The sequence below is a fragment of the Helicoverpa armigera genome, chromosome 8 (assembly GCF_030705265.1).
Source record: "Helicoverpa armigera isolate CAAS_96S chromosome 8, ASM3070526v1, whole genome shotgun sequence".
Taxonomy (NCBI): Eukaryota; Metazoa; Arthropoda; class Insecta; order Lepidoptera; family Noctuidae; genus Helicoverpa; species Helicoverpa armigera.
The window spans coordinates 4,542,288-4,569,908 of NC_087127.1; the positions used below are offsets into that span (position 1 = coordinate 4,542,288).

At 34.8% G+C, this 27,621-nt stretch overlaps 1 protein-coding gene across 2 annotated transcripts in view; it reads left to right on the plus strand.

Moving 5' to 3' along the window:
• LOC110383555 (polyhomeotic-like protein 3) overlaps positions 1-27,621 on the plus strand; it is a 238,038-nt gene that overhangs the window by 52,581 nt on the left and 157,836 nt on the right. Inside the window, exon 1 of one of the 2 annotated variants that reach the window (XM_049838341.2) lies at positions 14,001-14,370. The exons of the other annotated variant lie outside the window; for it this stretch is intronic. The gene's annotated coding sequence lies outside the window, so the exon portion shown is untranslated. Of the gene's footprint in view, positions 1-14,000; positions 14,371-27,621 lie in introns of those variants that run through there. 2 annotated transcript variants of the gene reach the window in all.

Sequence of the window (27,621 nt, forward strand, 5' to 3'; positions counted from 1 at the left end):
AATACATCCTGCATATTAAAATGTCTCTCTACAACATCATTACAAAAACTGGAGAAAAAATATATAACGAGATTCAGAGAAATGAATACTAGAAAGTCAGAAAAATACAAATAATTGTATACGTTTTTATTCATTATGGTTGCTATTTTATTCACTATTTATTTAAATTAAAGAATTTCAAATTTGATATATCCTTAAAGATGAGAACACATCGATCCATAGCCTATGATAAAGAATTGAAAACTATTTTGGACAATTACGATAAAATGTCTTTGGCTGAAGTTCTTAAAAAAACTTTCTGTTTTGCAGCATTTTAAAAAGATGTAACATTTTTTTACATAGTTTATATACTTATAAGTCTTATTATTTTTGTATTGTTATAGGCAAGTCAGCCACTCAGAACTGTGATTTTTACTTAGGTTAAGAAAAAAAAGTGATTATAACTGTGATGTAATTATTTTTCTTATAATTGTAATGTTGTTCGTAAATAAGCCACTAAAAATCTGTGATTTTTATGTTGTTTTTAGGTTAATGACAGACTTTGGCTGTTTTTCTTATTATACGTAATGTTACGGGCATACCAGCCACTTGAGAACTATGATTTTTACGTAGATGTTAGGTTATTATATTTATCTATATCGTTGTTGGCAAGTCAGCAAGTCGAGAACTGTGATTCTTTATAAATGTTATGTTAAACTAAAAAAAAAAGATGTTTATGGCTGTGTTTTAATGTCTTTCCATTGTTTATCTTATTATTGTTAAGGTTTAGGCAAATCGTTCACTCGAGAACTGTGATTGTTTTTATGTAAATGTAAGGTAAATCAATAACCTTGATGTGATTCTGAAAAATATATAACATAAAATGTTCTACTTCTTGTTTATTTTTTGTGCTATCGGTGCAAATAAAACCAATGTGACGAATTTACAATAAACAAAATTAATATATTGGAAATTTATTGTATAAATTAGAATTGTGGCAAATTTACACATACTTTTTTTCGTGACGAATTTACTTTATGACGAATGTACAACAACCCCTTAATGCTAGCTTTCGTTTTTATTACGCCGGTAATGACAGGCGCACAATAAAACTATTTCATAGAACATTAAAGGCTTTCGTCACTTAGAAAAAGGTGCGCGCGCGCACAATTTCCTGCGGTAGCGTGCAATGAGAGTAAAACAATGATGTGTAGGGATGTGACGACGAGATGTGTGCGTTTATGTTATACTGACTTTTAATAGTTGTAGGTTGATTTCTCGTAGTATGAATTTGTAATATTACCTCTAATAAAAAGTATGATAATTATTATTTGGTTACTTCATATACCTAATACTTAATTCTGTATTCATAAAGTACACCCTTTCTCAGGTAGGTATAAACTTAATTACAGTGTTAGGTTAGTACCTACTAGGGCACTCGCAAAGTTTTTCTTAAAAATAGTACCTCATGTATGACATAAAAACAAAAAAAATGCACAGCTTGTTTAACTACTCTATTATTAATAATTATACTCTATTATTAATATATTATTAATACTCTATTATTAATTTACTCTACATAAATGATTTACCTATTCTCATATACCTATCCAAATAAAGAAACTACACAAACCATTCTATCGACACTCATCAAAACCCATCACCGCATCGTCACTCGATACTCGATATCGATACACAATTAGTGTTGCGCTATCGATAATTACAATCGACTATCGATGGTTTACGAGGGCGAGAACGTTCAGGCTCTTGTCTCAGTATTAATTGGATGTGTAGATTGGTATTTACCGGGAAGATATGGTTGGTCGCTATTATCTTACCGTGTACGAGTATTGCTAATCATTGTGTTAGTCTGGTGTAAATGGTGGGTTTGTTTATTATGAATAGGTATGTAGAGTTATTGGGTTTTCTTAGTGGTTAGGGTTTTAATATGGCTATATACTATGAATATATATTTGAATTACAGTTAGTTCTTCTAGATTAATGTAGATCATGCTTGAACGAGATTGTAATCATAGTCCAGTTGTCTCGAGTTAACAAGCTAAATTTTAACATTCCGGATTCTTATGGTTTCAGTTTTACACACCTCTCTTTTTATAAGAAATGTGATGTTATGTGGAGGTATTTGAGGTAAGTTATAAGCCTCAACGTATATTTCTTCTCATATCTTTGTTAAAAATTTGCACACATCTTAGCAAAATGAGGACTCCGTGCTTATATGCCTGATGAGGAATCATCATAATACTCAAGTTAATCTACTGTTACCCTACCAACTACAAATTATACGAAGCTTCATTACGCTTTACGATAACATAAAAACCGTGAAAGCAGAAAGCCATAACTAACCCATGACGATTAAAACCGCCACAGCACTTTCCGAGATAGCCACAAGAATGCACACGAACAAATTTCATTGACATACCACGCTGCATTACAATGCCGATGCTGCAATACTCCACCAGGTGATTATCATATAATTAGCATTTGTTTTAGCAGGAATGCGCCTAGACCTGCCTCTGAAGGTAGCTCTGAAGGCCGCACAGCCGATGCTTGAATGATTGTACTTGATTACCGATAACCATTCGTATCTGGGTTATTGTCGTGCTGCCTTGCGAAATGTGAGGTGGAATTAATTAATAAATAGTTGTTGTCTGAAATGTTTCTTAGAATTTGAGTGCGGCCCACGTTAGGTTGTGGTTTATCGGACTTTAATGGAATGATGACAAACACACAGACCCGCTTTTATTGGACGATACAAGGATTTATCATGAAATACTTGTGTACACGTCTTTATTCTGATGAAAGTCGCTGTTTTTAACTACATTAATGTTTAATCAAATTTATTTATTATTTATGCAAACAATTGTATTCTTATCACTTGTAAAGAAACCTAACAGTATTCCAATTACATTCAGAAGTTTACACCTCGACAGAATGGCACTCGTTGTATTCACGATGACAGCGAAATCGTGCTGGACTTATAAGTTTAACTTAATCTCACTACTGTTTCAATTGATTACATTTACTCATATTTTGTTATAAGCCTCTGTGCATTAGCTTCGGTTTTCAGGGATTACAAAATGACGTACATTTTAGAATTTCAGACGTACCTATTTAGAAACTGTAGGTACATAAATGTAGAATGGAGAGTATACAACGACGTGGCTAAATGATAGACGAGCATGGAATTCAGATTAAATATGGTCGAATATAAATTGTGTGACTTATAGACAGTTTAATTATGTAAAGGTTCAGTTGCAACATGAACTTCTCTAAGTATTTATCTTACATCACAGTTCTTATCATGAAAAATTTTAGGTAAAAATAGCTACTGGACATACGCGTATGTCGTGTTATGTCACATCCTGCGAAATGTATGAAAAAGTATGATCCTGGCGATGAAAAACGCCACTTTCTCTGAGGAATGCAATGGAGACTACAATATTTTTTCAGAGAGAACAGGTACTCAATCACCTATGTTATATAGAACGTACCCCTTCTTTCCTATCTAATCATACCACAAAGATTTAACTCCTTGTACCAAAAGGGTACCTAACTACATTTACTACAGCACCAACTATCATGTACAAATGTTACGTACCCTTAACCAATACTAATAGATTTAAGATTACACTTCCTAGCATTCACACAAAGTAGTGCAACATTAGTAAATTAGTTTCAACCATTGCTTTCTCTGTTTGTGCCTAGTTTCAGTTAATAGCGAATGAGTGTTATTTATACGGAAGACGGAGAAATCAGACGTCAATTTTATGAAATTACATTGAGCGACATAACATTTATATTGTAAACTTATTATATGTTTAGCTTGCGTTATGGAATGTTTTCTTGAGTAATATGATTCAGTTATTATTTTCTACCAATATTCAATCTCATTGTAAATGAAGAAACAAGAGTTTTATTAACGTTTAGCAGTCTTAAAACGATCAAAATGTAAATAGAAATACATATGTATTTCTTTGAAAAGCCTCTTTGTAGCTTTGAAAAGTTGTTAGGTTAGGTTACCTACAACCTAACAACTTTTCAAAGCTAACATAATTTTGAAATCGTTTCCCCAATTTGAATTCACTATTCCATATTAAAACAAATGAAAAGCTTCTAGAAATCTAGAATAAGCTACTCCATAATATATTGCTCATCGCCACAAAACAAATGAATAATATAAAGAAACAGATTGGCTGACGGCACGTAATCTCAGTATGTCAGTATTAACTCATTGTACCACGTAACTAGGTATGTCGAGCAAGCCAATGTGTTTATAATTCGGCATAGCGTAACGTCATTGTTTTATAACTGTTTATTGACAATTACGCAATAAACTAACAGATGAGCTGTTTCTGTTTTGGTTCAGGTTCGTTTTTATGTTACAGACCTTTAGGAAAACATGGGGAAACTGAATTGTGGACCAACTATTCTGTATAGCTTTATCACTTCTTCGATGATGATTATTCATCTGCGTTATATCCTATAAAACGTGGTCGTAATGCAGAATGCCTTTTGAAAATGTTCTTATTTCGGAAAAGTAAAAAAAAATACATCCGTACATACCTAGCTAGGTATGTATATCCTCACTATCGTAATAGCTTATTCTTACTGTAATTATTTCAGTCAGGAGATAAAAAATAATATTTAATTTAACTTTTTTCCTTCCACAGATAAAATTCACAAACAATTTAAAATGTAATGCAAAACTTAACTCCTTTGAGATCACAGTAGGTCAGACGAACTGTTATTAACCTACAAACTATGAATAGCTAATAATTTAAGTAATAAATTAAACGAAAACAATAATAAACAAGATTTTGAACGTGGTCGTGATATTTTTTAATCAATGGTAATTCTATTAGGGCACAGTTCAACTTGACCACAGAGTATTGCAACAGAAAGCCCACTCGGAACAAAATAAATATTAAAAAAATACCACACCAGTTCAAGTTTTCTATAAAGTAGGAAAGGCTGGTTTGACTAGTTTGGAAATGGGTAAAATTACTGCATAACCGAAGTACTTACCAATATATTTTTTCAAGATTTTTGCAGAATTTTATTCCCATGGAATTGGTGTCTTCTTGAATTCGGGCTCCAATTCGGAAAATACTGTTATGTTGGTAATTATTTTTCAGCGACTTCTCACGAAAGAGGAGGTTCCTAATTCGGTTATTTGTATGTTTTTGATCGTTGTCCTTCTGTCATTCATTATTCTATGTCCATCTTTGATTAATGGTCTCGCTAAACAAATAAACTTCCTACTCGTCCACGGTACTGTTATCTATAGAATTACGATCCGACATTATACTAAGTATTACATTTAGAAATTATTGGTTTGCAACAAAATTATAATATGAATGTATTTGAGAGTAGACCGTGTCGCAAGAAATATGGTTTATTTTTGTACAGGTAATAGGTACAAGAAGATCAGTTAGAAAACTTATATGTATATACATATGTATATCCTGTTTCATCTTTGACTTTGAACGCGGATACTGAGAAAAATATTGACATAATTCAAAATACGACCTCTCTTGACATTTATTGGAATTGGGTAATTTTCCTGAACAAAAGGGATTTTCCTTTTAGCATTACCGACATAATACAGTAAATCGCATTAGGTCATCGCAATTATTAATTATCTAATAACAAATTTTCCTTAACACCTGTGATCTTGATTTCCTAAGAACAAGGTTGAAATAATGTCAGGCGTAATTCTGAGAAATCGATGAGTGGAATTTACTCAATTTGTGTTGTTTTTCCAGGTTATTTTTGAAATACGAAGATAAGATCATGTCACGATCACGTCAGATGAACACATTGGGGCCTTTACTTGTAGTAATGTGTGATGGTGTAATTTAAATTAATTGTTATTTATTTAAGCATTTAGCAATCATGGTTTCTATTATTAATAGGCAGGTAGGTAATCTCTTTTTAATGAAGAAAGACCTCACAGCCCTTTCTTTTTTTTAGAAAACAAAGGACCTTTTTATATACCATCTCTAAAGTTCAGAATGTATGCAGCCTTTGATTTAGAATATTTACTACACTACTACAAGAGAAGAATGATGCACAAACACTGATACAAAATACGCCCAGTTCTAGTAAAACCGAACAAAGTGTATTAAATAAATTTAAGTGCAAGTTGAACGTGGATTGGACGAAATTCATAATGGTATCGGGACCCGCTCGTGCCTTAGTATCGTTACATTAAAAGCACATTTATAATGGCGACTTAGAGCTAAATCAGGGCCGCTAAAATGGTGCAATCGATTTAAGATATAGGAAGTATTGAGTTTTGAGTGCAAAAATTGTGGAGCATTTTTGATGGGCTAATATTTTGGAGCTGTATGATTGATTGTAGATCTGGAAATGATGTTTGCTAATTTTTATATAGCTTACTGTGAGGTTGAGGTTACATAAGAAATATGAAGTTTGGTGGTTGTTAGAGGTAATAATTAGAACATGGATAAGAGATAATTTCCTTTAAAGGCTTCTTAGCGGTAAATAAAAAGAAATGAAGCTATCAATTCGTTTTTCGTTGCTGTACTTATTTGAATAGACAAATCACACAATGTAAATAAAGTTAAGGAATGTGCAGCAATCTGCAGTAATTCTGCGCCAGAACAAATAAATAAGTGCGTGCAACATTTTATCGTTCCAGTTAAGTTACTGCGGCCACTGCGCACGCGCCGCTCCCGCCATCTTGTTTAATCTAGTGCCGTTGATCGCGGAAAAGCGCGCCAACCTTCAACGACCTTCGCTCTCCGACCGTTCTAACGAACTATACACGCTATAATCAGCTCTATTGCTTTCATAATTCAAATATTTTAAATTGTTTTACTTTGAATATGAATGCGGTAGTTATGTCGTTTCGCGTATAATGTAAACGACCCTGCCCCATGTTTTGTGTTCTACAAACACAGGATTTAAATTCAAACCTGGGCCTATAAATTTATTGCAGGTAGATTTATTCTGAAGTGATATTTTGTCACATTTATTGGAATAATTCTACGGTGACACTGTTTTATGATCGCGATTATGGTAATTTCAGAGCACATTGTTCTTGTTAGCCTTTATGTTGTTTTTGTTCTAATTGCTTTGCTTGAAAATACTTAATAATAAAATTGGTTGGTATTTGAGGTCTGAATATATTTTATTGTCAATTAAGTTTTAGATAATATTCACTTATAATACCACAAGAGCTTCAAAATTATCGGGTATTTTCCGATAGGTTCGTTGCAAACAAATGAAGGAGTCAAGTTTTTCAGGTTAAAAAATCACGAGCGCGAAGCGCGAGTGATTTTTCCTGGAAAACTTGACGACTTTATTTGTTTGCAGGGAACCTTGAGGGAAATGCCAGAGAATTTTGAAGCTCGTGTGGTATTCGGGGGATTATTTTTCCGTCCCAAATGTCGGCCACAACCTGTCAGTTTGACATAGCAACGACCAGAGAAAATATTCAAAAAATTATCAGTATAATACCATGTAGGTTGTACCACGTGACGTCGAATGGTGCAATTCTATTGGTCGATATTTGGGTCGGAAAAATAATCATAGTTATTCTTAGAAATGTATTTCCCATTCTAATCAAACCCATGCAATGTAGGGCCAAAATGCGCGACAAAATTCGATTTTGCGATGCGATGCGATTTTTGGTGTTTCGAAGAAGAGTGTTTTGTATGTTCATTGGTAAGCAATTGGTAAGAAACAAAATAGAAACGCATTTTAAATGCAATCCACTGAAAACACCCTTTCCCCTACCACTCCAAAGAAAAGCCTCTATCAATCTGTAACCATAACTACTACGAAAATCTCACAAAGTATTTAGCTAAGTACACCCTACGACCGGTTATCGGCCGGCAAGCAATAAATCCCGCGGCGCGATCCACACGTATCATCACGGCTTCGGAGGGACTCGGGGGGACTCGGAGGGGCTCGTTCGGAGGGCATTTTTCATCGTCTACCCACTTCCTGCTCGCTGATTTACTAGCGGCGAGATAAAGCAATCTTTTACTAAGCTGCGGCGGCTACTTAGTTTGTACAGCGCTAGTTACAAAGTGCGGCCTAGCTATTTGGTGTGGAAACATTTTTCTTTTTACTTAGTATGGGTCTTCTTTTACTGTAGCCATATGTGCTATGTCATGGGCTTATAAAAGAAGCATACACATTTAGCCTACAATAAGACTATGGTCAGAGTTATTCAATATTTTTCCTCATCACCTGAAAAATATCTTCGATTGGCACTTGTACTGGGATTGTCAAATTAGGGACTGGGTTCCTGCATGGTGTACCTGTAGCTCTAGGAAGCAGCAAAAGATCGCTACAGATTTTATCAAATTGTTTTATTATAAGATGGTCAATGCAATACGAAGGACACACGTTCAACCTTATTCCTAAATTAGGTAAATAACCCCAAAATACATTATTTACGTAATCCTGCCTCACCCGTGACAATGTCATCTTATGGTTTTCCCATGGGGTACAGTGTAGCTGACAGATTCATCTTACGAACGATAACAATATACGTTACATCCTGATTTCCCAAAGGGTTGGGAATGTTAGCTTCCACATCTAAGCAGGGTTCTGTCGGATCATGGCTGGAACTGGTCTTGCTAATGATAAGCTAAACAAGAGGTAGACAAGTAGGAAATATCTTTAGGTGTGTAGAGAACTGAAATGTCCATGTAAATAAAATATGGATAAGGTGTTTTTTTTTTGCTTTTTTCCTTTTATTTATTAAAAATAAAGAGTTCACGTTTGCCAGGATTGCTGGCTGACAATTAACATTTTCACTTATCCAGATAAATAGTCTCCCTCATTTAGCATTTCTGACAAATAGGTTATACTGAATACCTACACTTTAAGCTCTATAATGTTCTCGTATCTATTATCGCGACTTAAATACTGAGATAACAATATTATAGACGGGGAACTTTCAACCACACTTACATAATAACTGAAACAAGTACACATGTATTCCTAACCTTTAAATAATAAACGAAATAAACCAATAAACAAACAATCGGCTCACTGAAAACAGTGTAAACCAGTTTTATTCCAACATGCTTAAGCCGGGGCTACATTTACGCATCTACCAATGTACACACATTTTAATCTCCCCAAAACAGGCTGGATATCTTACGGAGAACGCAGCGGCGACCCGATGCTGATAGCCCGGTTTGCACACAATTGTCGCATGTGACCGGCTATTGTGCTATGGGAACACGGCCTTAATTGCCACTCCGAATAAATTAAAACAAGAATGCTATCGCATACGGCTTGTATCGCTTAGGGTACTAATGTTACTATGTATTTGTACACGTAACTTGCTTTAAGATAGTGTAGTGTATGCTGTTTAGACAAGTGCTTGTTGCTTTTGTTATTGTTGTTGAATGTACTTGAAATGATATACGCTTATTAATGAAATCTGTGTTTGATTAAGGTATCAAGGTAAGGTTTTATAGTTTATTTGTGTTCAGAGGTGGAAATTTCGGTCTTGTGCTCGATTTCATCATAAACCTAATTTTGCAGGCTTTTTTGCAAACTGACAAAAATTTTATTTTTTTATACAAGTACTAGTTTTAAATAGTTAAACAAAATGCACCATAAGTAAAATTGGCAACATAGCAAGACGACGAAAGAGTAGTATTTAGTTTTTACAGTACCATCAATTTTACCTTCTTTTGGCAACAGCTAACAGCTACCGGTTACCGTCCTGAAAGCAGCGCGTGAAAGGACGTCTGTAACTATAACAAAACTCCTTTCTAAATAAGTTACAGTAGTCATAATTTGTGTGTAATCTCGTAACACTAACTAGGAAACTTATTGACTTCCCACTGTATATTCCTACACGCTCGAAGCCGTGCCACAAATCCTGTGCGTTAACAGTTATCACGCATATTAAAGGGAACAGAAGATTTACTCTGATTTGTAAAAGTACATAATTCTATCCCTATGCTATAAATAATAATATTCTAATAGTATTTTTGTTTGTTCTGGACCGATTTAAAAAATTCTTTCACCATAAGAAAGTACATTATTTGCAAGTAACATAAGCATAGTATATTTTACCATGTAGTTGCCACGGGACGCGGGTGAAACCGCAGAAAAACGGCTAATACAAAGGTTTTGCTGTCACTATTTTGAAAAGAGAAAAAGACATTGAGTCTTGTGTACAAAGTAATTTACATTGCTTAATTACAGCTCGTTTTCAACAGAATCAACATTCCTTATTCACATGATAGGTGAGTATGGCTGTCTTGTTCAGATTTTTAGAAAATTATGATTGAGAGCGCCATCAAAAGGGATTTTGTCGGACAAACAGCGGAAAAACTGTTAAAAGTCGTTATTTTTATATAATGAATGAATTCATGCATTCATAATATAGTGTAAATTATAGTAAACCTTCTTATGGTACAGTTTCTATTGGTAATGCGTCGTTGTTCAAGTTGTTAGTTAATTGAAATGCGTGTAAATATGCGCTGCGTTCGTTCGCTTATGAAACAGCCTTATTAAGGGCACTGTCGCTGTCTACGCGATTCCTGCGTTTGTTTTATAATATGCATACCTAGCGTTTCGTGTTTAGTTGGGAGAAGTCTACTTTATATAATGTACTAATATACTTATAAAGCTGGAGAGTTTGTTAGCTTGTTTGTTTACTCGTATGCGCTAATCTCAGAAACTACTAGAACAATTTGGAAAATTCTTTCAGGGTTCGGTAGTAAAAGTAGTCAGTTGATATACCTATATATAAAGTTGAAAAGTTTGTTTGCTTAAACGCGCTAATCTAAGAAAATTCTAAACTTGAATAGATAGATAGTCCATTTATCAAGGAATACTGCAACTACATAGTACTTTCTAGGGTAAAACTTCCGTTATTTGCCCAGTATCAAACCGACTGAAAACTTTTTTTTATGTATTTATTCATTTATGTACACACAGTAAACACACACGAAAGAAGAAGAAGTAACATAAAATAGTACAAAGGTAATGCTTATTTCTAAAGAAATCTCTTCCAGCAGGCCCGTATTAGGAGAGTTTAAATACAGAGATGAAGACAGACTGTGTAAAAGACATTGATTGTATTCACAGTAAAAAAAAAAATATTCAACCACCGGGTCCAACCATCTAACTGTCTACCGACTGTTTAATCTGCAGGTAAGTATACCACTAAGGATGATCAGAAAATTATGGCCTCGGCTTCGAAATGGTTATTAGTCTTTACATAGGTTTAGACATAAATACCATTTGTAGGTATTTATTACTGTTAATCAAGGAGGCTCTCAATCTGTTAACCAATGATAACTTAATTCACACTAAAGTTATAGCAAGTTAATGTGATAATACCTTTCTGTTTAATTTTAATTATAGTTAGTTACTTAGGTATAGTAAATACGAAAGCTTGTATAATCGGCAATTACAGGAGAAAGGCTAATGCGATTTGAATGTTTCATTGAAGTTGAATTCAAAGACAAGATGAACATTAGTTCACCAGTCAAGAGAAGAACAACGTGCGTGTATATAGTCGGTGAAAATGGACGTACATAAGTCGATCATCGTATTTGATTAAAAAAAGATGATGATCAGATAATGTATCCAAAAATACTTTTTCATATTATTTCTCTCTTCACACACAATCTCTCTTTACACACACATTTTCACACACAGTCGGTTAGCCCCATGGTAAGTTATTAATTAACTTGTGTTATGGGTGCTAACACAACTGATAAACTACATATAGCTACACATGTACATATTTATAAATACATATTGTAACACCCAGACCACGGCCAACAAGCATGCTCATCACACACATGTCGTCCGAACCGGGAATCGAACCCGGGACCTCAGGTTCGGCAGTCCGTCATGGTAACCATTGCGCTATCGAGGTCGTCAAACGTTAATATTCAATTTCTGTAAATTGAATATTTTTTTTTGTAAATAATATATTTTATCAGTTGTTTTCCATGCCTCCTTCAAGCATCATAAATGCTGTTTTTTCATGATAGTATTACAGTATAGCCAGTCGTCGTTCTGAGGTCATTTTATTTAAATATTTAGTAAGTATTTACTATTAAAACTCAAAGTACCTAAATAATAAATTACATACAAATAACAAGATAATAATAGATAATATAACAGGCTATCACAACAGTAGTTAGTGAGCTAACTCATAGAGCTAAATATGGACCGATATCTGATTGTTTTCGCGATTACTGGCCCAATTACAACCGCTGCCTACAGTAAGCTCGTTGATTATATTAAACAACTACTTATATAGCAAGTATGAGCTATTCATATATTTTAATATACTTAGTTCATAATATAAATAAATCTCATTACTCATAATATGTGTTTAACGGTATGTGAGGTGGTAGGTGGTAGGGAGGGGTATTGGGTTGCCCGGGTAACTGGGCTGAGGAGGTCAGATAGGGCAGTCGCTTCTTGTAAAGCACTGGTACTCAGCTAAATCCGGTAAGACTGGAAGCCGACTCCAACATAGTTTGGGAAAAAAACTCGGAGGATGATGATGGTATGTGAGGTGGTAGTGTGGTGTGTTCGAAACAGTCTTACATTTTTAAGAAATACTTTAGATATTAATTTCCTAAAAATAATATAGTGCTTCACACCATTAGTGTTTTAGAATTTAGCATACAGTTCTTAGTTCGATCGCTGGATTCAGTAAGCGGCTATATGAATAACGAGGCAAATACAGACAGTTTTAAATATTGTTAAGTATGAGACCATATTAGGTAAGTTAGATAAATATAAACAGACGTATAAATGACCGGGCAATTATTAGTAACCTCTGTATTGGAAAACCCACATAACCAATGTCAAATAGGTTGATACTTGCTCATAACGTCTAACTCAGAACTTAAAGAAAAAACAAAGTCTAAGATCAACAAAAAAAAATGTCACAAGTAGGCGTAATAAAATGAATCGATGCCCAAACAATAGTAATGAACCTGTTCACAATACCCGAATTGTCACACAAAACAACAAAAGAAACAACACCACTCTTAATGCCCCGCACTACGATAATCAATCTAGTTTTACATCTGATTAGGTGCAAATTACAATACAAATAGACCAGTCACGATCTAAATGTTTAACGAAAAAAAATGACTTAACTCGTCACTAAATACTCCAGCAAAATACACTAAATACCGTGAGCAATATGAACCACAATCGATTGAAATACAAATCCAATTCAAACGTTCTGCCCTAAATCGATGCTCTTACTTAAAACGTATCATTGGCTACGCAATGTTTACATAATTTCGGTTTCTAAAACCAGAGCAGTAGAGTTCAAACATGCTTCGTTATCATGTTCAGTTATGTTCCTCTTGGTCGTGCAACAACAATGTCTTTGCGCTTACGTCAAGGTGACATGAGATGTTAATACCTATTGTATTGGTGCTAAACATCCGTGACCTTACCGTGTACAAAGTTCACTAAGTGCAGAAGGCACGATTTACCCACACACGTGAACACCATTATAACGCTACCGAATTAAATCGTCGGAAAATTGTCGGAAAATTCGCTACGCGCTTTATCATCCGCACTCGCCTATGTAAATACATAATGACTGCTACATCTGTGTGCGTGTAATAAATAACATAATTAACCCGTAAAGGTCAGATTTTTTAACAATAAAACTTATGAATACACCTCTGTTCCGTCTTCAAAACAATGGCGAAGATGGACGTTTTTAAAGGCAATAAATTTTCTGAACAGCCCTAAAAGAGCAAAACTGATAAGTTGCGGGGGCACAACAGGTAGGCAGCATACATACGCACTTGACATGTGACCAAGTGTGATTACTAACAAACACAAAAGAGTATCACCTGTAGAGCTCACGCACACACGCGAGCCGGAGGTAATAAATCTGTACAACACGAACAAAATGGTTCACGCACACATGTGAGTGGGCTCGCGGTTCACCTGAGTAACCTCCACATAGGGTCGCGTGCGAGTTCATTTGTAGCACACTGTTGCGTTTCACCTGTTGAGCGGCGCGCGTGTGTGGGTGAGTGCGCGTAGTGTTTCAGTTGGCCGGTCTGTTTGGCGCGCTTTGGTCGTATCGTCTTGCTTCGGACTGTGCGCGTTTCGAAGCACGTGTGCGCACTGAATGCTAATTGACTGTACTGATAAGTGCGCGCTGACATTTGACTGGCGATAACATTGTGCCTATGTCCTGGTGAAACCATTGTTTAGCCATTTTTTAGTTTTTTCGCTCTTATTGAATGACAGAATTTTCGTTAAGTGGACAGTGATAGAAAGTGTTTACAGTGACTTTGGACGTTTCGTTATCCAAACTGAGGAATATTTCGACCGAAGAATACATTTGGAAATACATAAAAGGTATGTTTTTGTTTTTGGGTTGTTTGTTCGTGAATTCGGTCCAAGTTGGTGATATTACTTCGGATACAATGTAAGACTCATAGGAATTATACAATGTAAATGGTTAAGTACATAATTATGATTAGCATCTAATCCTTTGCAGTTTATATCACGACACAGCGTATAATTGCGGCAATATTTCATTGGAATATCTTAGGTGTCATATTTATATGACATCAATTGATTTAATTAATAAGCTATAAACTTGTCAGAGTGAGCGCGGTGTGACAAGGGTAGGATTTTAATAGGGCTCCAATAGATTTTAATGGTACAATAAATTTGTGCGGATCAATGACTGGGTTTATTGCGGATGTATCTGGAATCTCTCTAATTGTAGTGATATTTATATTGTGCATGTAATTGGATTACTATTCATCCTTTTACGTCTTAATAAACTAAGTACTTGTTGCATCCAGCAAGTTACTAATTAACATTGTTTAAACAGCTACTAATTTTCAACAAAAAGTGTTTTCTAGCTAAGTACACCGGTGAAATAAGACAACATTTTCTTAATTTAAGTTCTTATTTCATTTTAACTCTAGGTTTACTATATAAATCAGTTTCGCACACTAGACCGTTATTGGCCTCTGTGAGGTACGGAATTTAATACCTATCTTATTTTGCCTACTCTGAAAAAACTTAAATCTAGCAAATGATGTACCCTTTTGTACCTATTTAGATTGCTAAATAGATATCTATTGAGATACATTACCACGCTAATTACTAACGGTATTTTCCAAAATCTCATTTTGTAAGAGATCCTTCTGGAATGTACCACATGTTGACTGCAAATGGCGAACTCTTTCAAATGATCGCAATTTTGCTATGGCTATATACCAAGCAATGTGTGTTTCAAATCTTATAAATGATAGTTAATCTTTTCAGTACAGATTGATTCGAACATCATTTTTACAAATGCGTAGTCTTTAGTGCGTAGGCTCCGTAGCGATGCGTAGCAATCTTCAAACTTTTTTTTGCGTCTTTGTCATCTGTCTTTTAACCAACCTTTCAAAAAGGAGGAGGGTTTCAAGTCACATATACGTATGTTTTGCTTTCTAAACTTTAAATTAAGATTTAGAATTAGTTTTATCGTTTACAGAGCATTCCATATTGACCAATATACCTTCTACACAAGAAAACCTATCACAAGAAAACCACCGCAGTCATTAGCTGCATTACATAGAATTAATATCTAATATATTTTCCTTAGTCATAAAGCCTTAGAGGTAATGTTATGTAGGTATTTCTTGTACGTCATCGATTGATTAGTATTGTAATTGGCTGTAATTGGGGGCCAGTGGAAAGTCAGCGTGAGAACACTGAGATTGTTAAGACGATATTGAAATGGTCGAAGATGGCTCTCTGTTTACACAATGGCTTGGCCTGCATAGATTGTAGGTCCTTTTTTAATTTAAATGATACAAGACGACTTGCCTTCTTTAATAAATCCAAGTAATACTTGGTAAGAACATTTTCAGTAATGGTAATTTTCAGAAAAGTAAAAAAGGTAGGTAGATCTGTTTTGAGAATACATATTATGTTACTCATTATTATGCAAATGTTGTATGTTGCGCGTATTAAAAAAAAAAACATTCCAATAAGGGCTAATAATAAGGGCTACAGGTAAAATCGATACTGAAATGAAAGTATACATATAATCACTCATGCCTAAAAAAAGGTAAATATTACAAAATATATAAAAAAAATCGTTATTAAATATCACCCAATTCTCTCACATTAAAGACGTAGGTAATACACTTATTTTCCATGAATTATTACAAGGTACGTCCACCATAGGCTATTGTGTAAAGGTGTCATTACCAGCTAATTAGTGAGACGTCGAGTGTCAAATGTAAGTCAAAAACGTCAAGTTTTTTTCTTTACATGATAAGTGTGTGATGAATTGTTTCCAGAGTGGTAACTTTTGTTAATGATGGAATGAGAGCTAAGGCATATGTTTTTACTAGTAATATTTTTAAGTTTTACAAAAATATAGGCTTGTAATTTAATAAGCTCTTAATTTAGAAATCAAACCCAAAATATAGCATATTTTTTACCAAATGTAAGGGTAACATTGCAAACAATTTTTATGTTTGCTTCTTATGACTTTTTCGACTGAGTAAACAGCTATCGAACTCAGGGCTTGCTGTGATAAAAAATAGGTATGTAACGTAGTCAGTCGGTTGATCACGATAGAGAACCAACACAAGTTAGTGATTATTATATTTAAGAACTAAGCTTAACTGAGAAAATATATATCTACTATGAAAATATTGTATGCATCTAAAAACATGTAGCATATTTGTGCAAGCCTACGTGTTAAAATGACCGAAAATGACTAATGATTTGATGGTGTAATAAGGGATTTTTAGACTGCAGAATTAATATAAGAATATTAAATAAACGTAAAATAAACGTAATTATGCGTAGGGGAAAATCAGTAGACTACAGGAAATTTCTTTAAACCTTTATCAATATCAATTGTAATTAATGTTAGGAAAAATATTGATTGTCATGGAGTTCCGCATTTAATATTGATTATAGTGTAAACTTTCCTGAAAAAGTCACAAACATTTCATTAAGTATACGGGTAAATTAACATGAATAACCATGCACTGTTTCGTGTTCATATATACTCTTACATCCTTTTCCTAGTATTCTATCTCTAAGTTGTTTATTTTGATTTCATTATATGTGATATTATATATTTCAGTATAGGTAATATTGGAACCGGGATAATGAAATAATATAAAAGTTCGAAGGCTATGAAATAAAAAATATAATTAATTATATTTAAATTCTTCCTTATTAGTAGTATGTATCCTTAATCATGTGTTTAATGAGTAATAAATATCTGAACACTATATTGCGGTCTAAATGTTTTGCTCAAGAAAATATGTATAGTACTTATCTAAATAACGTCACTGGATGTGAAATGATTCTATACCGACAGGGAAAAAGTGGTTTTGATTCACTTAATACGTCAGTAATATGACGTTAATTTGTCACGTGACAATAGTTACAGTGAAGTGGTAATAGGTTTGACGTAAGAAGTTGTAGCCTAACCTAACATTGGGTGTTTTAAAGAAGTCAATGAAAAGAACAAAATCAATATATGCCTTTAAGTAAAACATATATCATCATCCTCCGAGCCTTTTCCAGTCCATCCGGATTCAGCTGAGTACCAGTGATTTACAAGGAGCGACTGCCTATCTGACCTCCTCAATCCAGTTTCTCGGGCTCTTCGTTTTTCGCCAGTTTCTTGGTTATACTGGCTTCTGACTACCCGTAACGACTGCCAAGGATGTTCAATGACAGCCGGGACCTACAGTTTAACGTGCCATCCGAAACACAGTCAAAGTAAAATATATATGTTACATGTAGGTATTATTGTACGAAAGGATTTTTAATTTTTCGAAAACGTTTGTCAAACAGCCGTGGTGCTAATGAGGGATTTTCTTTATTTTTATTAATTTTCTTTCCTTGTTTAACTCAACCTATCATAAAAAAATAAGAAATATACCTATTGCTATAAAATCTAGCCTTATTAAAAGTACAGTCGTCTCCATAAATACTTAGGCGACATTAATAGGCCGTGCAACGATGATCGCTGCTTATTACCATCAGGGCCGGTCACGCTCCGTCCCGGAAGTGGCAACGCTGGCTGCTCATTGACACGCCGAGCGCGGGACTGACACGCGTGTCACCTCACTACTGCGTCTTCAATATTCAATGTTAAGGGCTGGTTCTGACACGCGGCGTTAGAATTTTTACTCATTTTTATTTATTATACTTATAGTTATATTTGTGTCTGAAAATTACTTAAATTATGAGCATTCTACATACTAACAGTGATTTAAAATTTTCTTTGAAAAAGCGCCACTGCTATATTTCCAATATAACTAACTTTTTTTCTTTTTATTGAATAGCTTTATATTAATTGTGACAAAACGTCATTTCACTCTCATTGATAACCCCGCTGTTTTCAAAACTGGCAGAATGATTTAATTGAGCATATTAGCATACTGTTAGTTACTTGCATGTATAAATTAGTAAGTTTAGCTAGTTACTCATATTGAAACACCTAGGTAACTAGTAGGTAACTTCTCATCTTTATTGTAGGTAACATTGTCAAGCCACTAATGTGCACATTAAGCAGACACCTCATTTAAATTAACGTTAGAAAATTAATAGTTTCTGCGTGACTGTAATGTAAATACACAGTCTTTTAGCATAAAACTACATTTTATTACTAACCCGAGTTGAAATGCAGTATTTTCTTTAGTTTTCGTGTTTATCTTCATGTGCAATTATTATTGTTAGGTCAAAATAAACAATATTATGTTTCGTGTGTTGTTTATTTAAACTTGTGACTAAAGCTATTTGTATGATAACCGATATGATTAACGGTGTTAATTTAAAAGTACGATTTTCAGTTTATATCTACCTATCCTTACTAGAGCAACATGTGACTATATTTCGGAAGATTACTCAAAATAAAGAGTTATCATATTAGTCTGAAATATATACCTTTTTGCGCCAATGAACCCCTAAAAATAAATATTGAAATGGTAATTGGCTACCTTTATAAATTCAGGATTCGGAATGAAACATTCATTCCGAATTTTAATATCGCCGTGCATTAGAACGCACCCTTAACCGCTCAGCTCAAACAATGATGGCTGCGTTCGGATGTGGGCCGCGTTCGCATAATGTTCCATCCTCTTGTATTATTTCTGAACGTTTAGTCTTATGGTAAACAGAAGGCTTACTATGTGGTCGGACTTATCTAATTTATTGCCATGCAGGTACAAAAGGAGGTGCGCTAGGGCTTGCATGAAGAGCCCTTTTTATTAGAAAATTATGATTGTCTTTATATTAGAAAAGCGATGGCTTAATATTATTGCTGTAGTACTAGTTATAAGTTAAAAATATATAAGATATGTTTTTTAAAGACTGCTTTAAAAAATCGGCTTGGTACAGCTTTTTCACCAGGCACGTGCGATAGGTACCTACTATTACTACACTACTATATAAAAAAAATGTGGCCCCGAAAGTAATCCCACAAAAATCACCTCAATCTACAAGGTACACAATAAATTATTACATTTATAAAAGAATATTGAATAATATCAACAAGTGGTACAGAGTTTCCACGGTCGCATGTCGCGGGTTCAAACCGCGAGGTGTCGGGTTACTGACTGTTGCTTCGAGTCTCTGGCTTGAGGTGGCGATATTGTTATAGTGCCACTTAAAAAATATATAAAGAAATATTCTTTGATAAGTAATATTGCCACTTATTACTTTTCCAATGCCAGAAATATTAAGAAACTAGCCGTTCTGCCGTGGTTTCACTTGCGTTCCATGTGAACTACTGTCCGTACTGGGATAAAATATAGCCTATGTTATTCGGGAAGGATGGAGCTAAAAAATCTACACTGTTGTAGATTTCTTTAAGTCTGTCAAACAAACAAAAATACATTTTTAATCTTTATATTTGTATAGAAGTAGACAGACAAATTTTTTATTTATGTTCGGAGTGCTGGAGTTCGGTTCTAAATGATTGGGTCTGAAACTTAATTAAAAGGATGGATATCTACTTAATAAACAAACCAGTATTCATTATTTATGATCGTGTATATAGGCTTTAATATTACTATAATAGTTTTCCTCTATTTACTTTATTTACACTATTTTAAAACAAAGGTGCTACAGACGACCTTTGAGAAAAGTGTTAAAGATGATCAATAAAAACGCATAGGTAATTTAAAAATGTCATTGTTCACCATGAGGAAACCATATTAATGCAATAGTTATACCTTTCAACGTACAAGCAGGTACTTACAGTCTCTTAAACTGTCGAAGGTACATGTATGGCCAGTTACAGTGGTAGTATGTCCAGGGTTCAAACCGCGAGGTATCAGGTTGCCACCGCACGGTAAACCGTCAACTGCAAACACGACTTCATTAATATCGCATTTTCGCTACTGCACCGCCAAATGCACTTGCAGCGATACCCGATACGGCAACAAAAAAATATAAAAATAATATTTACACTCAAAACGAACGGTTTTTTGAAACCGTTGCGTTGACACTGCGGTTCAGTTTTTTTCAGCGAAAATAACGGTTTATTTTTAATTTATTGATTATGTTAATACAAAGAAACAGTTTTTTGATTTATAAAAGATACACATTTGCGTTAATTATTGAAGTTTACCCAGGTCGTCTTAAGTTTAGACACATGCTTCTAAATTCTTTATAAAACCAATCTTAGAGTTATATTCCTCTGTAAATATTCGCCACGCAACCCTAAGAAATCACAAAAAGCAGCTCCTTCCATCGATTCGTGTCCGATAAGTAATGTAAAGTAAAACATTCCTGGACGCGACCTCGGGCGTCGCTTGCGCAGTCCACGCACGCGCCGCCGCGGCATCCGCATAACCTTAGACGTTGCACTGCCTAGTGAGTGACTGAATGACCTTACTGGAATGTGAACACGAAAAATATGGTTTTGTGTTAGTATTAGTTCCGTAATTAGGGTAGAATATCAAAATTAAGAGCCAGCACATGGCAAACTTTTGGTCAGCCGAAAGAATAATATTGCTCATACAACAGTGGAGATTAACGGTATTGCGCACATTGCAACAATCAGGATTGCTTTATTTTTAACTGTCATGTCAGGGTTAACTATCTGTCAACGGTTTTGACTGCCGTGTGCGAAACCTCAAATCGGACCTAAAATTAGGTACTAATCGGTGTTACAAAAGATCTGGTTAAATGAGGCATTGTTTTCAAAAGTAGATTTATTATCAAGATAATCATTGATTGTAATTTATAAAAAAGTCATCAGTTTAACTTAAAATTAGACTACCTCTATAAATATGAGTATGTGTGGCACAAATTAATAAAATTCCTAATAACCGTTGTAAAACAGACCATAAAGCTAGGTTTATTTATATTGATATTGATTCTAGACATGATACGAAACTGTATTCGAATTCAAAAGATTGCTGTAAAACGCAAGATTATTGCTATTTCTGATGATTTACGAAATTGACATAACGTTAAAAAATCCATCATCGAATTGGTAAACTCATTGTATGTTTTTATAATCCCTATAAGCTCAGTCATGTACGTTTTTGTAACCAATGATTAGGAAGTATGAATGCCATCAATTTTCAGCTTTACAGTTTTTCTAACCGCGATTACTCACTAAACTACTTCAAACAAGATTTTAGAATTGGAACGCAATTTTTTGTCGACCACGGAGTTCGATTGAGAAAAAAATGGATGAAAAAAAATCGAAAAGTTGGGACTTGATGAACTGTCTCGAAATAAGAGCAAAAATGGTTGAGTGGTAACATGATAGGTTTTTTACGAGTCGTTCCGGCCGGTCGGTCGTCAGGCGGAGGTCACGACCGCGGTCCGGCGGCCCGACGACCGCACGACGTGACCGAGCGATGGGAACTCTTGCTACGGTGCGTCTGATGATAGCTTCCTGGTTGCGCAACCATCAGGACCAACACTTGAGGTTTTAGGTTTTATTTAGAAAAAAAATTGGTTTGCTCGATAATGGCATTATTATTGTTTGGTATTGTAGTGATACTTACAAGCGGTTGAAATATTATGTAGAGGTAGTTTTATCTGTCACGGAGGACATTAAATTAGACTGCATCGTGATAAGTTCAAATGCACTCGGAATTTTAGTCCTAAACGGAGACTAAATGAAGGTCATGGATAAGATCACATACAGTGCACGTGTCTATGTCGTTGTTGCACCGTCAAAGCTTAAATAGTTTTAGGTCCAAAAAATAAACGACACTGAAGGTCAAACACTTGTTCACGTTCTATATTTTGTTCAGCATTTTGTTCAAAACGTGACACAATTACAATTGGGTCGTTTTTGTCCCATGGCGTGTTTTTGTCGCGCGACATATTTGAGTGTCCCATAGCAGGTGCGGGTCACGTTCCAGCCTCACGAAGAGCTTCGTCACCATCGACAAGTGCCGTCAGTTTTTCTGAAGTGAAAAGACATTTTTGTGCGATTAGTCGCGGCTACAGGTGGAGGTCGCGTCAAGTGCACCGACTCACGAGCGACGAATCGGTGATATGCGCTGACGCTCTGATAGGGTTATTTAGGATTTAATCGATTCTGAAATAGAGTATCGGAGATTCGATTTTTAAATCTGGTTTTTCTTTTTTTTATGTTGACACGTGAACTATTTTGATAGCAAAGAGGATATGAATGAGGAAAACGTTTAGGTCCTGTTACTATGTACCTGCAAACATACATACAACGTGGTTTCGAGGCGATCATATGAATTAGGTTTTTTGAAAAAACCTGCCTTTTAAAATTGGGTTATAATTTGTCTTACTTATGGTCCTTACGTCTTTAAGTAAGTAAACCAGTAAAATAAATCGACCGTACTCGATACTCCTATTTTTTTAAATCTCCAAATTGATTAAACTTAATTTTTTATACAGAACCAAACAAAGCCGAAACTTTGTTACATTCTTTTTACGATCTCAAGTTTCGTTTGCTCTTTGAACTGGTTTGATGGAAACTCGGTAAAAAATGAACCGAGACATACCTATGAATCGATCGCATGACTCGGATCAATGGGCCGTGCTCTATTTCATTTATTACACCTCTAGTTTTGAGGTATTTCTTAGAAGTTCGTTTACTTGAATGTTGATTTGAAATTTTGATATTTTATTAAAGTTTTGTATGGCATTGAAAATTGCTGTAGAAAGAGTAAGTGTTGGGGTTAAAGGAACAATTAGATTACTTAAGTTTAATTCCAGACTGGCCCTTAACTCTGACTGGCCTTAGAAGGGGATGTGACAATTTATACCCAGATTGTGGTTTTATTTATTGTTTTTGGAGGCTAACATTTATATATAGAATACTGATTCAGGTGTGTACAAGATAATTTCTGTAAATAATTTAAATGATATAATTTGACGTATAAAATGATATGAAGCTTTCACTCATACGATGCTCGAATCATGTGATCATTTACAACATTTATAAACGCTTATTCATGATATCTTGCTTATCCATATACATAGATCTATACAGAATTGCATCTCACGAACTATTTCACAGCTGTTTACGTGTTTTCATATTCATTATCTTATAATATCTTTATGATAAGAGTTAGATATGCATTTGTGTATTGGTGCCATTTCTAAATAAATAAATATTTAGAGATTTTATAATACTTGAAAAATAATTAGTAAAATTACATCACTTTCTAGAACAGTCGTTTTCTCTTTTTTATATCTTTTACAACTAAATTGTTTATTCAAGAAAAAAAATGGTGCGTTTTGGTTGCTAACGTTTTTAAAAGTTCTCATGTATAATTCGTCAGAACTTGGTAGATAACCATAAACAGCAGACTTTTAATTTTGATACATAATTGTTTTTTTTTGTTCAATTATTTATTGATTCGTGATCACTATTTAGATAGAGATCAAAATAGCGGACCAGTAGCTAAAGATCATGACCCGTTACCCGTTCCTGACATGACCATTCCATAAGAAGCAAGACAGATAAGACAACTACTTCTGGGTCCAGGCGAACACGTTAAGAGGTCGTTACATAAATTAAAATATCGACACAAACTGGTAGCAGACACGATACAGTTTGTTTTTGAAAGTTACCGTAGTCAAAACAAGAGCATTATGGCTTTATGTGATTACGAGACGTATAGAGGTCGTGAAAAATCTGAGCGAAAGTAGTGTGGTTCGGCGGAGTGATTGGCGGAACACGACACGACCGATCGAAGGCCTCATCGAAAAACAGACCAAAAATGGATGAGAAATGAACCAGTAAATATTGTGGAGTTGCGTAAAATTACCTTATTATACTTAAAATTTTAAAGTAATTTATGTTTTTTCCACACAGTTTATTTTTGCCGAAAGGGCTGGGAATTGACTGGGCCTGTCCACATTACTGTATGGTTATCCAAAGTAAACCTGAAAAATCTCTGACTATATAACGTAGAGTATCAAGTTCCCCAACCTAATAACCTTCATCACCAAGACCTCTTCATATTCACGAGTAGCGGTTCCACAAAAACCCACAAAATTCTAATTATAAAATAATAACGTTATTTTAAAAGCGTGCTCCAATTATCTCTGGTTATTTGTCGTCGATTTTAATTTGCCGAGCTTAGGACACGTTCAGATTGAACGATAAGCCTTGTAGGTTGCGCCAGCCTAAATATAGAGCGATTGTTCTACCGGCTGTTTTAAATTGCCCTGTTTGTCATGTTATAGCTTGATTAGATTTATTAGGCTGTCACGTGATTAAAGATTTTAATTAAAGGTCACCGTTTTCCTTAAAAGGTCACGTGTCGTACGAATAATAATTACTTAGAGCGGAAATGTTACGTTAGCTAGTGCAATGTTTTATTGATAATTCCTGATTTCTCGATTCTTGTTCTGTTGGTAATCATTGTAAATTAGCAGCTACACCCGTATTGTCGTTAATCTGCGATTTAAATATAACTTCTCCGTAAATTGGCAGAGTTTGTTACTGAATAAAATTTGCTCTTCAATTACACGAAATTACTTCATACAACTATTTCCAAGTAGCTTCTCATAAAACTATTAAATTAACATCATTCATGTTTACATCTGCATTAAAATTTTCCTTTCTAGCATAAAACCTCTTCGGAGGCATCGCGTGCGTTGTAGAAAGTATTTAAAAAAGAACGTAATTTCATGGGGAGTTGGCTGGAGCCGCCCAATTCTATTGTCAGCCAGTAATGGCCCACAATTATCTACCCATGGCGCATGTCACCGGCTTCAGACCGAGACAGTTATGTTAGGTGGACTAGAAGAATTGGCTACGTCGTTTTGGAGGTAATCGTTTGTATCGTCGCAATTTTGTAAGACTAGAAACCGTGGTTTCATTGTTGGGCTTAAACTGTCGTTGTGGTATGGGAATTTGCTGAATGATTTGAATTCAGCAAAAAAACCTGATTATTGTTTTGATCTTCAAAGATTTTTGATTTAAGAAACGTCAGACGATGGCGTCTTCTTTACGCATGCCATAAAAAACATTTACAGTTATTGACAGTTTTGTTGTCAGCGGTAGAAAGCCATAGAATCTGTGGTAACCCTTAAAATACACACCTGCTTATTTTTTTACGATCCAAATAAAGTTGTTAACTTAGAATCGTCACTTTTTATGTCTTAATCATAAAACTTGTAACGTCAAAATATTTAAATGAATTTCTCTTCAAAATCCGATTACCGTTGGAGAGACTGTGTCTCAATAAACATTTTATGTGCTTCTGTGAGGTACAACTGTTATAAAAGATGTACTAAGAAAGCTAATATGACGAGATATAAGCGTAGGAACATTTGTTATCATAGCAGTTTGTGAAAGCCTGATGTGTAAATGATATTGTATTCCATTAGAATAGAAATAATGAAAGAACAGTCTGTATTCACTTATGTAAGGTTTTGATTAGGATAGATGACAAAACTATCTCAAATGTAAACACATATTACACTTGACGCCATGAAAACAGACCACCTAACAAGTACCAAGATTCAAGTAGCCAGAATGACATCGCACGACACTTCTGTCAATGTAACTCATCAATAAAATTAAAAAGCGTGACAACAGTTCAAATTGTCGACGTCAAGAATGTCCTTATTGCGATAATGCTCTATATAGTCGGTCGTTTACCTAGCCCAGGTCAGATCGAGGTCGCCATGTCACCGACGCAAGCGCAACTGACCAGAATACCTAAGCAACTTTTGCTTGCTCACATTGCACAAAACTGCGTACGGTCATTGAACTACGTGTAGTTTCTCTTATACTGACTTCGATTTATGTACTCGAGTGTTTTTTGTTTTGCTCGATTTTCGGTTGTTTGATCGATAGATTAGCTTCTTTTTTGAATCGGTTTAGGTAGCAAATTGTTAATTGTATTTTCGTCACCGTTTTGAACTCTGTTATGGAATTTTGATGTAGGTAAATCCAAATTTTGATGCCAAGAACAGGTATTTGATCTTATAATTTTAAAAGATTTACATATTTAAAAAAAAGCTACACGTAGGCGATTGTGGTGTTTTTCAGACTTCCTTTAATAAGCTTTGCGTATACGGTGTTTATGTGATATTTTTATTAAGTTTATGACATAAATGGCTTTGATCCAAATTCTTTTTCTAACTATCAAAGTTTTATGGCGAATTTATAGGTACCTAATAGGCTCAATTTCAAATAACCTTTAAACTTTTGAAGTCTTTTAATGTAGTTCATCCATTTTGCTTATATTTTATTGCTCATAATTTTTACGATGGTGTTATTTTGCCTGAAATTTTGATATATTTTTAATACGCACCATTTTTTAAATCGGATAAGTATAATAACGTTATAATGCCGTTAAATTGAGTTATAAAATTGAGATGCTGAGCTTTGTCCCTTTGACTTTGTTATGTCTTCTTGAGTAGCTGTATTATAATATAAAATAAACTGTAACTGCAATGGCACCTGTAACCCCACTTTTTTGTCCCATAATCAAACAACACTGAGATAACTACGGACGTGGAAACCTAACACAAAACTGAATCCATTTCGTAATTTGAAACAATCCGTCAACTGTGCCACTCCCGTAAAGGTCTGCGCATTCCATCCAAAAACAACACCTTTAATTCAGTCGCAGCTCTATTTATTTTTCGAGTACGAAGTAAATGAGACAGCAGTTCGTCGCTTAAGGACGCCGGGTGTCACCGGTGTCGGATACAAAGTCGTTTACGCGAGCAAACTCAACTAGATCGAACTAGATTGAACCGGATTGCAGCGGATTGACTGTTAGGTTATTTATGAGGGGATCGTGCGACAATGGGTCTAATTGACGTTTAATCGCGATTGGTCGGTAACGAAGCGACTAGTCGTGTCACCTGGATGCGGACGCGGGACATGGGGTACGTTGCACCAGTTCTGGTTCTTGATTACACCGTGATAGCAATTGATGATTTGAAAGCAGTTCTGAGAGGATCGGAGACTTAGAGGGTTGTTTTCTTGTTTGCGAGTATGTTTCTATTATGTGTTGTTATAGATCCGACACGCACTTAGGTATTTTCAGTGAGTTACTTTTCAGTAACGAATAAATGAGGCAATTGTGTGAGATCGCAACATTATTGTTGTGATAAGATCATCGGATCTATAGCTAAAAGATTTAAGCTGGT